Source organism: Cloeon dipterum, chromosome 2 (assembly GCF_949628265.1).
Source record: "Cloeon dipterum chromosome 2, ieCloDipt1.1, whole genome shotgun sequence".
NCBI lineage: Eukaryota > Metazoa > Arthropoda > Insecta > Ephemeroptera > Baetidae > Cloeon > Cloeon dipterum.
In genome coordinates this window covers 13,618,011-13,635,408 of record NC_088787.1, presented here as the reverse complement: position 1 = coordinate 13,635,408, position 17,398 = coordinate 13,618,011, and the positions used below count along the sequence as shown (strand labels likewise).

At 40.4% G+C, this 17,398-nt stretch overlaps 2 protein-coding genes across 7 annotated transcripts in view; one reads left to right on the top strand and one right to left on the bottom strand.

The window, feature by feature from the left end:
* The window catches only part of Mic26-27 (MICOS subunit 26/27), a 266,434-nt gene that overhangs the window by 40,359 nt on the left and 208,677 nt on the right, over positions 1 to 17,398 (bottom strand). The window lies entirely within an intron of this gene.
* Ten-a (tenascin accessory) overlaps positions 16,925 to 17,398 on the top strand; it is a 336,505-nt gene continuing 336,031 nt past the window's right edge. For all 5 annotated transcript variants that reach the window (XM_065481647.1, XM_065481650.1, XM_065481649.1 and 2 more), the window contains exon 1: positions 16,925 to 17,212. The gene's annotated coding sequence lies outside the window, so the exon portion shown is untranslated. The remainder of the gene's footprint in view (positions 17,213 to 17,398) is intronic.

Here is a 17,398-nt window from a genome sequence, read left to right as displayed (position 1 = left end):
CCCCGAGAGCGAGCGAGCGAGCTGTGCATGTCCTTCGCGGCACGTACACTTCTTTCCCTGGGCAAACAGCAGGCCTCAAATAAAGTACCGTCGGCGCCGCCACTGCTGCTGCTTTTGCGGCGGCGGTGTCCCTTGCCTTGCTTTGCTTAGGTAAACACCAGATTGTCGACGCCATGATTAAACCCGAGGCAGGGTCGCTTTCCTGCCGTACCCCACGGCAGGACTCGACTCAACTGGCTGCTGCTGCTGCAGACACGACGGCTTTCCGATTGATTGACTTGAAATCTGCCTGCTTTGACCAGCAACCGTACTGCTGCACCACTGACCCTACGGATTTAATTTCCGTTGGCTCTGATTAGTTTTCTTCTTGATTCGTTTATAGTCGATAACATTACATCTTCTTTTTTAATAGCCAAACAAATAATCAAGTTGGAATCGTAAACACATATTAATGAGAACATTGCATTTTCGGAGATGATGAGGCCTTAAATGTAAATTCAGTGTCCCTAAAAAAACGTAGATGTGTCCTGCGGCACATTGTTCTCTAAATCCCAGCGCAACGAAAAAAAAACTATAAATATTTGTTTGAAATAAAAACATAAGATTGTTTCTGCCGTTCACAAACGAATGTGATGTATGAAAATTGGTAAAAAAAATTATACTGATTTCGGGACTGAAAAGCCAAAAATTATTAATAAAAATATTTTTTAGCTATCCAGCGAAAGTATTCGTAATTGCTGACTGAACTCATCAGCAAATGTTGAAAGTGACTTACTAAAAACCTATTTCCACCCACAGAATTTTATTTGATAGTTTCGTTTCCAATTTCTTTTGAGAGTATTAAGCCAAATATAACCCAATTTAGTGGCATTTTTCGGGGAATAATAACAAAAGATCAAATTTTCTATAATTTTTTTCTCACAAATGTCAAATTACAATCATTTTATGACATAGTTGAAAAATTATAAAAACACGTGAGAAAAGGAACCAACCTGGCAAAAAACTTACAAAAACCCTGTCCTGGAGGATAAAGCCGGAGCGGGTCCAGAATTATTGATAGTTAAGAATAAAAATAAATTTAGACAAAAAATATATTTCCTGTTCCCTCAGAATTCGTTACAAAATAGGTTTGAAAACAAACATAAATACAGCCTAATTCAATATTTAACACAAAAGGAAAGGGCCAAATATTATTTCAACGTTTGTGTGACAAAGCCGCTCTTTTCGCTGCGTCACAAAAGCTAATATGATTTTTCCATATTCATTTTTTATGCTTACTTTTGTATGCCTGCACAAACACACACACACACACTCATACACACAGCAAAACGGGAGCGCCTTTCTCTCATCCGGTGCGCGCGTAGGACGCAGGTATACTGTATGCAGAATGTGTTCATGTATTTTTAATACCCACATACACACTCGAATGAGATTGCCAGACTGTACATGCAATCAATAACACTCTCTGACTACTCGCAGCGCAGAGATATGGGATAATGCGGGAATAAGGTGAGCGCGAGCTCGCGAGCGAGAGTGCAGCGCTTTCTTTGGACGCCATCAAATATTTACAACGAAAATATTAACTCCCTGAAGCAGCTCCGAGGATTTCCCTCTAAATATTGGATGGGGTTGAATTATTTACTAGCCAAATCGGATGTGCCAGCCAGTCACATTGTTAATTGGGAATTCGAACAGCTGTGGGAATCGAGGCTTGTTATAGGCTGCTAAAAATTATTGGCTTCGGCCATGCCATTCCTCGGTGAATATATTTATTGCTTGGTAATTTTAAAGTAGAGCTGTACAGGCCGACAATTATGAACATTTTGCATGATTGACTATAGTATGCAGTTCATTGAGTTTATTGTAATCAACGAAATCTGTTAAATTTCAGACGTTGCTGGATTTTGTTTCATATATCTCGAAGCATTAAACAACTATGAAACTTTCCCTAATAAAAACACAAATTTTAAGTAACAAATGACAGAGAAATAAAATGAACCGCAGTGCTTAATGAAATCTCAGGGCGTGCTGCCCAGCACAGTGTGCGACAATAAGTACATTTTCCAGGTAATAAAGGTGGGACGGCGGACTCGCAGGATCATAAACACACAGCAGGAAGCTCAAACAAGCGAGGGGCCAACGAAAGACGGTTGGCCAGCTTGTGTACACAATTAAGGACACCAACCCGTGCGCCGAGGTTGAAAGCCGAGAGCGAGCGTCTTTTTTATTTTGCACAACGAGAGGGTAAACTTTGCTTTAGCCAGTTTTTTCTTTATCCAGCACGCTTCAATTACCTCTCACGTGCGGCGCGCTTCAAAATAGGAACACTTCTAGCCTCTTTTTATTCAGCTGCAGCGTGCGCGCGGAGACAGCAAAATTGTTACAAGCAGTTTATAATTTTTTCACACCACTGCTCCGCTCATTTCTCGAGAGCGGATTGTGAAGAGGACACCAACTGGCGCTGTTAGGGGAAAACTTGACACAATTCCATTTTGCGTAACTCTCCCCAATGGATTTGAAGATGTAGTTGTAGAGTAAAACGTTTCTGTTTCTATTTGAAACAGATGCCATGCTGTTAGAAAAATAATAAAGCAATCGGAATAATAAAGGTTTTTTCAATCATGTCTTTTTGAAATGAAATTTAATTTGGTTTGCAATGCCAATGGACCTTTAAAGAGGACTGATACCGCAAAATCCTGGAAATTGCTTGGTGCCAATTCATGAACTCGTCCAGTCAAAGCCAAAATTGACTGTAACTTTTTGCAAATGGTGAGGTCTGTCTCCCTATTTTAAAACCTATTTTATTTCGCAACAAAGATTTTCCCTAAATGGTTTCATACGCTGTTGGACAGATATCGACGAGGGGAAATGAAATCTGCCAAGAAAATGTGGTCAAGCGCTGTAAATTTTGGATAAAATTTGAAAATTTCGAATTTTTACTGTAGCAAGGTCCTTTTTTGATTAGAACAATTTTTTAGAACAATCGATCAGCAATTCAACTAATTTTCAATTTTAACAAACTTATTATTTTAATAGTAATTTCTTTCTGGATAGATGTGGTGTTAGTAATAGAAGCCTGCCACACGAATCCGCCACTAACTAAATGTTATTTTTGTAGAAACGAGCAGAAAAATCGCCCACTCGGCAGAAATGAGGGAGCGTTGAAAATGTAATAAATTAATCCCTCCACCGGGCCGCAAGTAATAAATGGATGCGCCAGGTCAATCCATCCATATCCTATCCACCACAACAGGGTTCAATCTGTGAGATTGAAAAGAACGCCGCCGAAAGACTCGCTGACCTGAAAGCAAGCAAGCAAGCAAGCGCGGCATGTTTTATGTGTTCATTCAATATCGGCGAATTGCTCTGATGTAGGCGGACATGGGCTGAGGAGAGGCGCCGGGGCGAGAAGAGCCGGCGGTTGAAAGTCGGCGCTTGCTTGCTTCCCTTCCTTCTGCTGCGCAGCGGACAAGTCCGAAATTTCATTTGCATAATTGAATCCATTTCACGGCTAATTTATTATGCGGCAAACACTGACATAAACTCGGCCTCACCTATATACAGTCGTATCGCAGACAAGGAATGTAGGAGATTCCAAATGGAGTGGCGCGCGGGTAATGATTCGGTCGCACTCAGGAGGGCAGTGAAAGAGGCTCTTTGACTTATCTGGATGAAGTAATTCGGCAGAGAAAACGTCCTGCAGTCACGCTTGGAAAAACTTTTAGGCAAATTTACAGATTTCAGGAAAAGTTAAAGTGGAAATTTTCAAAATAAATAATATGAGCTCTAGTCACGCGGATTGCTACATGAGTGAACAATGCAGTTATCAGGAGTTCTAATTCCTAATTCTAATTGAAATGCACAGAAGAGTGTATTGAATTTTAATAGATCGCTGTGGTGAGTTTGTAACTGTCGTTGTTTTGCAACCGCGCTTTAAAAGGGATTCCTTTAATTCCATCCAACGTGGCGTCCCATCCTGTAATACTTTACAAAGGTAAAGCTGCCGCAAGAGCCAACACAAACGTGAATTTTTCCTCTTTTGTGCGTCCCATAAAATTCCGATATATCTGGCGCTGTCCAATAAATAAAAATATTTACTCGCAGTCGGGAGATGGATTTTACTTTCACGAAGGTTGAATTTAATACCGATTTGCGGTCCAAATTTACATAGTAAATATTTCATCTGCACATTTATTCGGATGCGCTATCCACATTAAAAATAAAAAGTAAGCACGTGTATAATTTTGAATTATCCCAGCAGCGTGCAAGTCGAAGTTGACAGTTTGCCCTGCTGGACTTCTCTCTCTTTCATAAATATTTTATAAAGAACGGGGGCTTTAACCCTTTTTGCTCCTATAATGCTATATTTGACTTACAAACTTGTGCCTTTGTGCTGCGCTCAGTATATTTCGCTTGCAGGTCCCCACTCGGCTGTGCAAAGTGAGAAAGAGCCTGGCGGAGAGGATTGCTATAGCTGGCTGGCTGGACCTTTACGTCGCAGTTGAGTGACCTCACTTCAGTCAACATCCACACACTCGTGCGTATTTATACACACTCGGTACGCATATCTGCGAGCTGCCCCTCTGCGGACGCAACCAACTTTTCGCTAGACTAGAGAGGTGGATGGGCCTCGCTGGTCCGCTATCAAACAATGTTGCTCCGAAAGTCAACGCCTTTGTCAGCTGTCAGTTGTAATTCCTTAATGAACTGCTGGCCTGGATGAATGTTTATCCAGCCATGCGTGTTTTCATCCAAAATGATCTGGCCTTGGATTCTGTGATGGTCGATTCACCTTTTCTGCGACTCTGTGTGAAAAAAAGCCAGATGATCCTGACCTTTAAAACAGAGCTGAAGATAATGTTTGTTTTTTAGATTATTTTTCTTTTTTTTAATAATTAGCACATTTTCAAAAAATATATCTTGAAAAATGATCGCGAGGTCCACTTGACTTTGTTGCACTCTTCGCAGAAATATAAACCCCTCAAAGTTCATTCAATACTTTGGACGCTGAAACTGGTAAGCGTAAAAGTGATTAAAAAAAACTCTTTAAACCAACAAGGATGAAGTCTGTTATTTAACTAATTGATGTCATTTCTCACAATTTTTCAATTTCTGTAAAGGTATTTCAAACTTATTATGAATAATTCATTGTAGGGAACTAAATCAGGCGTTTTCCTTGTTGCAGGGAAGTCAGTTTAATATCGTCAGAGCTGGATTAAGTGAGAAAAATGTCAGAACCATCATCATTATTACAACTTTAATAACGCGTCGTCGTATTTTTCAAGTCATTTGTACAACTTTCATGCACAATGGAACAAAAAATCCTCACCAATTTACTTCACGTTGCAAAAGATGTGAACATGATGACATGAATTACGTTTTTATTGGGCACATCCCATAATGGAAAGAAAAGTGAACATTTTTTGTTCTAGATGATTTTCCATTTTATTTTACACTATTGCTTAATTTTTTCACTTAATTTTCATCCCTCTAAAATTGGTCTCTCAGAAAAAAAGACCAGGAAAAACCCGAACTTGGGACCGAGGAAATGTATTCAAGCGCCTGCAAGTGACATGTCCGCAAATAAATCATAAATACCAGTTCCGCATTAGATCTGTGTGTGTGTGTGGAAGCGAACCATCTGAAAAATATCCTCTTCCGCCAAGCAGCTAGCCTTTGAAAAGCAGCCGTTCGCTGAGCCTGCGGACTTTCCTTTTTCTCCATCCCCGAAAGCACGAGATGCTTTTGAGGCATAGCGGCGAATTTCATCAAGCACCCCTTTCGCCTGCATGCGCGCCTCATCATCATCGCGATGCGTGTGCAATTCCTATCATCCATCATCATTCCAAATGCATATTACATACGCGCGAGCGTGTGTAATACACTTTTGCTTATTGTTCAAAAATGGCCATTTATTTTCAGAGCACGTTCGCAATATGACTAGCATCTCATACAAACGTTTCAAGCTTATATCCTATACGTCACTAACTTGGCTCTGGCACTACTTGTGAGCCGCTCTCAGAATGCACGTTCGGGCAGCTCGAGTGGAAGATGGTTGGTTTTAGGGGCTCTTCTCCGCCGAATTTCGCAGCATTCCCAAAACTGCAAACGCAGACGGTGATGCTGAGGAAATGAGTTAAAAAGATGCGTGCTGCTGTAAACTGGACTTGTTACACTCAACTTTATAGGGATGAGTAAATTTTCTTTTGTTCATAGACATCTCATAAAAAAATTCATGGAGTTTACCGAGGAAATGAGATCGTCGGTATACAGCTGGATTATCCAATTGAAAGATTCATCTTTGTTAGAGAATCTGGACGAATGAAACATGAAAAACGCCTTTTAAATCCCTTTCATATAGAGCACATAACAAATATGTTTCAAAGCAAAAAGCATAACAATGATTGAGTATTTTTGAAGTTCGAGTCTAAAGAGTCTTTTGTTCCAAAGAAATTATGTTTGATCGATTTTTCACAAGAAACATTATTATCGTCGGATGGAAAAAAGACAGAAGTTGCTTTTCATCGGCGTTTTGTATGCAGAATCGCGCACGCTTTTTGCAGAGAGTGGAAATCAATACGCACTCTCTGGAGATAACAAATAAAAGTGTAATAATAAAACTGTCTGCGTTCCTTTTTTTTCTCTCGGCCGGCTTAAAAGTTTTCCCATAAAAACATTTTACGCGCGAGTTGCTCCGAAAGATCTTCATTAGAAGTGGGGAAAGTGGAGTAAAGCAGCCTGAGCGATTCGTTCCATTGAAAAATTGCTTGAGTGGAAGGGCGAGATTTGTTTTTGTCATGTTTGGGACGCGCTCGAATAATTACTACGCGAAACAAATTTATTGCCTGCGAGAATTTTCTTTCAGGACTGACTTTGGAGCAAGATAAATATAAATAGGCACATCGCGGGGCGCGAGAGGCAGTTAAGCAGAGTTTTATGTGCCCGATGAAAGGGACGAGGAAAGCATAAGAGACGGCAATTTCATACATATGTGATATTGCACTTATTTTACGACACGCTCGCCGCGCTGCAGCTGAGATATAAAAAGATAAATCTCGCCAACAGCCAACCAACCGCGGATATATAGAAAAGTTTCAAAAGGCATTAGGAAAAGGTGTTAAAAATTATTGGTACTTTCTTGGTAGATAAATTGAGACGTGAGTCGAGTCGCGCGCGGCAATGGTGCGTGCTGAATGCTCGAGTTATTTTTAGGAGGTCATTTTAGCGACAATGACTCCGCCTCAGGTACACGCAAATAATACACAAGTCTGAGGATGAGAGCGTGTTTTGTTGCTTTCATGCATATTTGAATGGAGTCGTGCGGCATGCGTTTCAAAAGGTTTTATGTGCAATTCTACGGAATTTTATGAGCTCTCTTCATTTTACTGTGGAAACTTACTTTACGGATTCTTCTTTGAATAAAAAATTCTCGCTCATATTTTTTTTAAATTTATTTATTTAAACTGCAGAAGTCCGCGGCTAGTATTGAAATACAACTTAAACCTGAAAATCACAGATTGGAGATTGCCTAGAAGGAATAAAGCATTCTCGACTCATCGTTAAATTAAATCTTTAACGCGCAATTGAAATTGAAATATTTTTCGCTGTGTAAAAAATACACTTTTAGGACTTTTAGTAGAAAAATAAAATTCCCCTATGCCTGTTTCCATTACTTCACATGTGGTCAAATCTGAAAGGGTAATTTGTGCAACAGCTAAAAATCAGCAATTTATTGAATTCATCTTGAATTGTTTTAAAAATTCATAACAAGTTGCGTATGCGTGCCTTATATCTAAAGATCTAAAGAAGGATAATGTTGAGCAAGGAAATCTGGCAGCTAGTTTTTGTCACAATCAGTACTGAAAAGGTATCTTATTTCTTCCTACATTGTCTCCCTTTAAGCCTCATCTTCGGACATATTTTTATCGAGCGGCCTCCTCTCTAGGGTACAGGACGAAGAGATAAATTCTATGCTGCTACGCTAGGTGAGGAGGACATAAAATTCCTGCCAGCGACGCACAAACTTGGACGGAATGGCGAAATAAGCGAATAACTCTTTTTTTCCATCTGAGCGTGGGAAGGGAGTGTGTGATAGGCGGCGTTGAAGTAGTAAATACGTAGTCGAGTCAGTCCGTCGGCCAGGCGAAGAAGGAGGAGAAAACTTATTTTCCAGATTGACTTTTACAGAATACCCAATGATACCTTATACAATATTCTGGAGGCGGATAACAAGTATATCTCGCGCAGGCCAACTTTGACTGTAGAAATGAATGGGGCGTCATTTTTCTTTCGCCCTCCGCCACGGGGAAGATTGCTGAGAGCAAGCCGAGCGCTATATCGCGTAGCAGGCAACAAACGCGGTCTTTGTTTCACATTTCTCAAGCGCAGAGAAAGAGGTCAATAGACTTTATCTGCGGAAGCCCTGTTTACCCCTCGCACAAATACTAAACTTGTGCAAGTGCACTTACAACTATTTCGTGCCTTTGTTTAATCCTCACTGCTGACAATGAGATCCGTTTTGTGTTAATTATACACAGCAAAGTTTGCTGAACATGAATGTGCATCCCGGTTGCATAATGCATGTGAGTTTTACTTACTTCTCCGTAACATAGCATGTAATTACAAATGAGACTTAAAATGTTGGTCTACCGCAAAATTTGAAAATAGTTTAAAGATTTGATTTGATTTTGAGGCTTAAACTTCAAATTAAATGGTTGAAAAAACTTGAAATGAACCAAGAGTATACAGATTTTTAACAATTTCGGAACTTTGATCCTTACGGCTAATATTGAACCTGAACTGGAATGGATTAATCTTCATGTTTAAACAGTTAACTGAAAAATTAAGCTCAAAGCTGCTTGGCTCTAAATATTTACCCTCATTGACGAATTCGAGAGTCATATACAGAGGGCCATGCAGATTCGAGCCGGATATTCAACTTCAAACCAAAAAGTACTACGAGAGCGTGAATGAGAATTGGTGAATAATACTTGAAAAGAATTCCACAGGCTACATTTAGGCTCTGAAAGAACTGAAGGGTTAAAAAGCATTGGAAAACATTTCAAACCTTTTATCTACAATGGTAAATTGAAATAGTAAGTTTGTATATGAGGGTAGGGCTTTACGTTGATATCTCAACTTGGACATTGTGGCGCCTTCCCACCACTACTATCGCCCTATGGGAACCGCCTGTCAGCGTATGCAACCTGCACGACAGGTCACTTTTGCTCCCCTCCCGTCGAAGCAACGATTATTGTACTCACTTGCCCTGCGCAGCAGTCGAGAAGACACGAGTATCTAAACTAATACGCAAAGCGATCTCACGCCAGAGGTATTTTAATAAGTGGTGATTTTTAATGGTCCCCACAACGTGAGTTTGACAACCGATTTACTACATGGGTGAAAAGTTTTACGCTTTTTTTTAGAAAACTTCAAAACGGAGGCAACTCTTTTGGCCCCCAACCTCAACCATCATCACTTCATATTGACAACGCGCACATCCTTTCTGATGAACTAAAAACTCCAACGTTTGAAAAATCGGTCCCAAAAACAGCTCGTATGAATGTGAGAGTTCGTTCCATATGCACTCAAAACTCAATGGCCAGTTTTTGGACGTCGCTCAAATTTTCATGCGCGACTGAAATGCTTTGAGCAGAAGTACTTTCAGGCAAGCTTCGCACTCCAGCATGGTCAGTAAACATCAAACGCGGGGCGGAGATTTCTTCAAATATGTGCGCAAATAGCCGCATGTGAGAGATCTGCTCAAACATTCGCCTCCTCCCCACCGCCGAGAACATCTGTTTGATTTTGCTTGGCAGCAACTTTGTCAAAGAGTTTGTCAGCGAATAAAATGCAAATAATTACGTTTCGAGGCAAATATTTGTCTGCACTAGCTCGCTCGGCACGGCTTTATACCTTGATATTGAATTTCCTATAAATTATTAACTCCTCGCCCTGCCTCGTACACGGCACACCCTCAAAGAGGCGAGCCGGAGAGGGAAGGTTCCTTCCCAAGTATTTCAAGACACCTAGGGCAGAATTCGAGTTTGCTTTGGCGCATGTGAACTAGTGAAAGTGCGTTACTACCCAAAACTACTTGCCCGTGCCTTTTTACTCAAAGGAGCAGGGCGAAATTTATTATTAATCTGCTATTTTTAAGAGCGCAGTATTTTTGCAAGAGTTATACGTTAAGACATGTTTACGTTTCAGCCGTGAAGAATATTGCCAATGAAAAGCCCCAAAGGAAATTTACATGGAAAATCGCAGCGTAGCGTAATATATTCATTGCCGCAACGCGAGGCGCGGTGTTTTCGCAGAAATTGCGGCCCCGGCAGCAAAATCGATATCGGTCCAAGCATTTGCCACTGCCCTGCCAATTAGACGTTAAATTGACTGCACGATCAAAGCAGATTTAGCGTCGGGATTCACTTTCTGCGAGTGACAGGCCGGTTGTGGCGCTGTCAAAATCTCAAATTTCGCTCTCGTCGCCTGACGCCGCACAGACGCCGTCGCGCAGTTCCTGCGTCTCACAAGATTCTGCATTTATTTTCATTGCATTTCACGCTCACTCGCGCATTCGTCGCTTGATGACTTCCCGCTGCAAGAATTTAAAAGCCATCAAGGCTGCTCGAAGGGGGATTTCTTGCAAGAGTGAGCAGGCGGGCGTCGCGCGCGCGAAACCTGCGTTTTGGCCCCGAGACCGAGCAAAATTAATCCCCTTGCTGTAGACTCTCATTACTGACGCGTCAACCGTTCGCCTTCTGGATTCTGTTGGCGCACTTAATTGTAGGGGCTTCCTCATTAAGAAAAATGGGAGTGCTCTGAAAAACTCTTAACTTTGGGAAAATAAAAAGGATTAAAAAGTCTTACGGCGCTAAAAGCTATACTATTCTAACAATAGAGACGCAAGAAAAATCATTTCTATATATAGCCTCCAATTTTTCAAGCAAAAGTGATGAAAGATTTTTTGTGTATTTAAAATAAAGATACATATCAAGCATATTTCCAATAACCAGCTGCAATTTTTTACACTGATTTCCATTTCTTGGTAGTTTACTCCGTTTAAAATTAATTCCAAACCAGAAGCGTTGAATTGAAACATTTTTTTAAAACTCATATAGGCAAAAATTCAATATATAAAATTAATCTTCAATTAAAATTTCGGGAAAAACTAGTCTACTTTGAGCTTCTGTGTGAATTTGGCTGCTAGATATAGCTTACAAACAATTCGTAACTTAAAAGCCCACAAAATTTAACAAGTGAGCCTACTCCTGTGGATTAAACCAGTATGGGTGGCGAAAGATAATAATTTTAGGGATAATTACCACACCTATTTTCATTACCGATTTTTCGTGTCTTAAACAATCAGAATTTCACTCTTAGAAACAACTTCAAAAAAACAGATGAAATTTTGACTTAAGTGTTGAATTGGAAATCAGCAATTTTTCCTTCAAAATCTAAATTATTATGTGGTGGCATTGACTCAGACAGCTAGAGGCGAAATATCGACCTATTGTGGAAAATTCTTTGATTACATCCCAGCTCTCTTGTGCCACTTATGCCACAACGGCGACGCTGGAGCGAGAGACAAAAGTCTCTGTTTTTTACCCGGCCCGTGTCATTCTCAAACCCCGTAAGTGGCGGTCGGATTGCTAAGCTGCACTGTTCGCTGTACTCAAAGGGTTTGCTCTTGATGCGCGCGGCCTGGACCAAGCTACAAACAACAGCAGATACACACATACTGGCCAAAGCGCCGAGAGAGCAGCAGGCCGATGGGCGGACGGCTGTGTACGCCGCTGCTGAGAGTTTACCTCTTTCTCTCTGCCACTTGGATGGCACCCACAGCATGGTCCTGCTCGTGCCATAAAGGAGGGGAATCAATAGCGCCTCCAACCACACATTCGCAGCCAGGGGCGCAACACTCTGATTTATTTTTGTGAAAACCACGTTCTTCAAAGGAAGTGCTTGTTGATGATTGCACATAGGCAACGGAAAACTGCTTGATTTCTGAGAATTGTCATCATTTTTTATTTGTAAAAATTTTTATGTTGGTTGAATTTCAATTAAATAAATTTTCCAAACAGGAAAATTTTATTCTTTAATCGGATTTTAGGAAAAAGGTTTTCATGAAGTTCCTATTTGAATTTTACCATTGATAAATCAGTTTTATAATGCAAAACAAAAAGTGAATTTAGCCCTTCATAAGGTTTAGAAATTGTTATAAATAGGTTGCAAAGGCCCATGCAACTGCATCGGAACTAGTGGATTGCAAGGAAAAGGAAGACCTCAAAGGGCCAGGAACGGCCGGCGGGCACGCCCCTGGCCGATCGCTTCGTCATCCATGGCAGCAGGGTTAAAACACACAAAACAACTTCACATGCAGAAGCTAGGCGCCCAAACGCGTGGCTTATTTCCGCCGCCCTCGTCGGCACCCTAGAGTGAAATTCCAACAAAGGCCCCCGTTCGCCGTTTTCAAAGGCACACATAATCGAAAGCTAATTAGCCAAACATAATTACTATAGTAATGACGCACGTTATCATGATTATGAATATTAAAGGGCCGGGGGAGAGACAAGAAACTGCAGTTCTAGTGACGAGCGACGCGTTGTTATTATAGTTTGTGGCTCGACCGCCCTAACAGCGAAATTGTTTGAACGTAGGGATGATCTAATTATGGCGGAGAGTGACCCATACTTTCTTCGACCTCTTTCATCACTAACTCATGTGTATACTCAGAAATGCTCTGAAAAAATGTCTGATTAGTGCAGGAATGATAGCAATAACGATTAACAGGCAAATCTAGTGACTACAAAAAATATTCGAAAAAATTTTAGAGGTCTCAACCGCGAGATTTAAGGCGGCGGCTGGCGGGACCGGCTTAGCCGAATTTTTTGCCCGGTGGTGGCGGCTGGCCATTTTCATCGGCGGCTGGCGGAATGTGCGGCTGACAATATTTAAAACGTGAAGTGCTTAACTTAAGACATTTTTCCTCGTTCACTTTTTAATTTTTGACCTTGTTAACCGGCGGCTGACGTGGCTGGCGCAGCTTAGCCAGATTCACGGCGGCTGGCGGCTGCCCACGCGACCCAACATTTGCCGGCTGGCGCGGCGCAGCACGGCTGGCTGAGACCTCTAAATATTTTTATTTGTAATTCCAACAAAAGAAATTGGACATACGCTTTTAATAAAAGCTGTCCGTCCATGTATAAGCGGCTCAGTCGGATGAGCAAGCTCCCGATCAAAAAACGAACGCGCCGAGACCTCTATACAACGAGTGTAATTTAAAATAAGCACGCGCGTGTGTTCCAATATTTGTTTTCGGCGAGCCATGCACACATACACGAATCGCGATGCTTTGAATTAGTTACACACACGAGCATGAGAACGATCGCGCGCGCACACACACACAAAACGAGACACGAGGGGGATTCGCAGGCAGCAAACGCTTTCAACACAAAAAGTCGATGGTCTGTCACTTTTAATCCAACATGGCAGCAGCCCGAATGAATTCAAAACCAAAAGCGTTGGAATGCTTTAACCATAGCTGAAACGGCCAAATTTTAGAACCGATGAAAATGAACACCAGCAAAATTTGCAGCTTGCTTTGTAATCTGTTCACGATATTACCACGCTTGCCGTTTTAATGTTCTCACTGCAGAGTTTCATTATTTAGGTTCAAGCTTTTTACTTCTCCAATATTTTAAATATTGAAGAGCTGATTACTCATTGCATTGTTTAATTTTATTTTTCAACCCCTTTGTTGTTGCTTATTTGATGCTATTATTAGGCATACAATTTTCTTATTAATAGAGAAAAAGCCACATAACTCATAAACAAATTTGAGTTCGGCTATAGATAAATTCAAATTTTTTGATTTACTTAAGAGTCTAGTGAGTTTGAATTCATTTCTGACTGAGAACGCTTTTAATTTTGAACATTTACTCAAACAAATCTCACAAATAGAAGAAATCATTCCTCTCATCATTACGATACATGCCTTTTACTTAACGAACTCTCGATGATACTTCTTATCTTTGGTTGCATATCCTTCTAAGTAAGTCTTTTTCAGATGCAGCCAACCATTCATTGTGTAATGCTTGGAACTAGATGGGAATATTGGAAGAGTTTCAAGTGCAGTGCTCTCTATCCGTTAAGCCTCACAGATTGCAATAAAAAGGTAGGCAAATATGGCATAGATAGGGAGCAACACAGTCAAGTGACCTTTCATTTAATTATAGACAGTGCTTGCAAAAGCACAAGTGGAGTGCTGCTGTGCCCAGGAAAAAATATTGCGTGCTTTTCCTTCTAAAGACTGCGTGAGTTAATGAATTCAATATATTTATTTTTATTGAAAAGCCCTTGCAAAATCCGATTTTAATTTCAGTTTTATATGCGAATCAAACTTGCAATCGATTCAATATCAAATATATTGATATAATACATTTTAATGCACGGTTCCAGGATGTGGAATAAATTTTAAAGGTATGCAAAGAGTGCGCACAAAGAAAACATATTCCCAAGTTATTTTGTACTCAATAAACAGTGTTCCAGGATTTCATCTTAACAGACTGTTTTATAACCAAATCAATTAGATGCATATAAGTGGATTATTGAATGAATAAAAATGAGCTTAATTGATTCAAACCATACTCGATATTGAAACCTTTACTGTTTACCATCATTTCGATTTGTCCAAAACAATATTTATTGATAAAATACGTCTATACATATAATGCCGTCAGTTCTAATTGCAACCAAACACCGGCATGCACACATACACACACACACAATGACTAATGAGTTTGCTGACCGCATCGGGGCATGATTAATCGCTCGCATTGGGCAATTAGCAAAATTAGCGTTATTAGTGAGTGCTGCATGCCAGGGGTGTATCGTGGGACGGCATAATTCTTACACAACAGCGCCAATGCACCGCCCATATATGGATGTTGAGCGTAATTATTGAGAGTTAAGTGGGGCACCCACAGCCGCGCGTGTGTATTTAGGTTTTGTACTGTGCAAATGTAAACTGATCATAAACCGCAAAAGTAACGGGAGACAATGCGTATACAGAAGCAATAATAATTATTGCTTAGAGTTAGTTGCATTCGCTCTGCGTATGCGAGTGTGAATCCATAAAGCCGATCCATGCAAGCACAAAAGGCGGCGGCTTCCATCTGCGTGAGCGGCGAATCAATATCGGAATGTTTCCTACTTTTAAAAGTGTATGTTTGAATGGGTACCGCAACGCCATTCCATTAGTGTAACCGATTTTGCTTTCAATCCAATCAGCACAATAGATGTTCGATGTAGTGCCGCATTTTACAAATCAACTTCAAATTGAGATGAAAAAATCTTAAAAATTAGATAAACACGAAGAACCGTAAAGCGTTTAACAAATTATAAAATTTTAAAAGTATCGTGACTGATTTTTAGCAAAATGGGGATTGTATATAGACGATCTCAAAGAAATCTCAATACATCTTGTGGGTACGTGGAAGCCGTGACAGAAATGCGTCGTTCTCATTGTAGTAATTCGTCTTTTATTCATGTCTCGTGGTTCAGTAATTAAGATCAAGATCAAGACCAAGATCAGGACCGAGACTGAGAAATTACAATAATAATCAATATCACAAATACAATAAATGATTATAACAATAAAAACATCACATTCAAATACAAACAATTATGACACTTACCCCGTAGTTCGGGTCTAATAGGAAATCGTTTTTATGGAATTTCCTCGCACCAAATCTCATCCTAGCCGGAGAGAAAATATTGTGTTGCGACTGCTTTGGTGCGAGGCTTAAGGTGCAGTGGGGGAGAAGGTGCAGTAAGGGTGCACTGCTTGTCGCACACCTTTGTACTGCCACCTGGCGATACAGGTTAAATGCAAAACAGTTATTAGTGCAGTAGTGGCGAGAAGGCGCCACAATCTAAAATATCTAGAATAATTTTTCAAAGACTAGACTGCTTAAAGTAGAATAAAACTGAAAAATTCTGGAAAATATTTTAACTTTGCCTTAAAAATGCTCTGAAAATTACGAGGAAGCTGAATATTTCCCAGACTGCCGTCTAAATTTAAGAGAATATTGGCTTAAAGGTTTGCATACCAATCAACCCTGCAGTAAAATCACGAATTATTTCATAAAAGTTGGGGGATTTTCCCTCATAATTCGGACACCACGAGAGGGATCAAAATCAAGCGGAAAGATCATTGACAAATTAACCAATTGTTTTTTTCGAGATATTTGACAAAATCAGAACTTAAACCATCAATAATTGGTCCAAATTTGATTTTTGCAAATTGTTGAAAGTTAATAATTGATAATAGTTGATCAATTGCTAATTGCAGCAAATAATTTAAATGAATTAGAATTGTTGACTAACATAATTTAGATAGTTTGGCTAATGCAATAAGTAAATTCGAATAATTCGAGCATGAAACCAGCTACGATTCCTTTGAAGTTTCTAAAATATTACATTTTTTAAAAATATTAAACCTCTATTATGGTTAGCTGAATTCGGATAATATCCTACTTTACTAACTGAGAAATTGGGTTTACGATAGCTCTTATTTCGGACAAATCAAACTGTGACATGTGTCTGGCAAGTGGAATTTCCGATCTAACGCCGCAAATCTTTCCATTTTGTACTTTTCAAACCATCATTCATTATGAGAAAGATGTCAATTTTTATTTCCCAATTTTCTTAGCGAGCAAAATTTTTTACAACGATCGCTTTTGAGCCTTGCAAAAAGCAGGTCCTCGGGCGTGTGTACATGTTTTAAAGTCGAGCGATTTGAGGTGAATGGAATGGCAAAGGGAGGCGGTCGGTTAGTTTGCGCGACGCGAGTGAAGTGGCGCCTCGTCGGGGCGGGACGGCGCACGCCTGGCCGAGAGCCGAGGGTGCAAGTGTGCATGAGGCAGTGACGGGTGATAGCTCGGTATCGCCACATCCCCAGCGGTGCACCACTCTCCGTCTCTCTCACTCACAGTTAACTCACTCACTGCACTCCGTCACACGTCCTCTAGTTGCCCCCTCGGCCGGTTTGCTTTGCCAATCCGTGTCAACCAGACGACGCGCAACAGCCGGCTTGTCAGTAGACTCGAATTTCTCGTGAACTGTTGAATTGTTTGGTGAGTTTTCGATCCGGGGATTTTTGCACCTGGAGGCGGAACTATTTGGACTACTTGGAAGGCGGCTTTTGAAGGTAAGACTTGCTGTAACATGACAGTTTTGAATTTAGTTTTCTACATTTAACCGATTTAATGATATAGAAGTCTAGTTTAAAATTAAGAGAACCCAAGACAAAATAGGGTGAAAGTATTTTTTATTTTATTTTACAAGAAGCAATCATGTCCTGTAAGAGTTTAAAATAACAATTTTTTATTCAGTT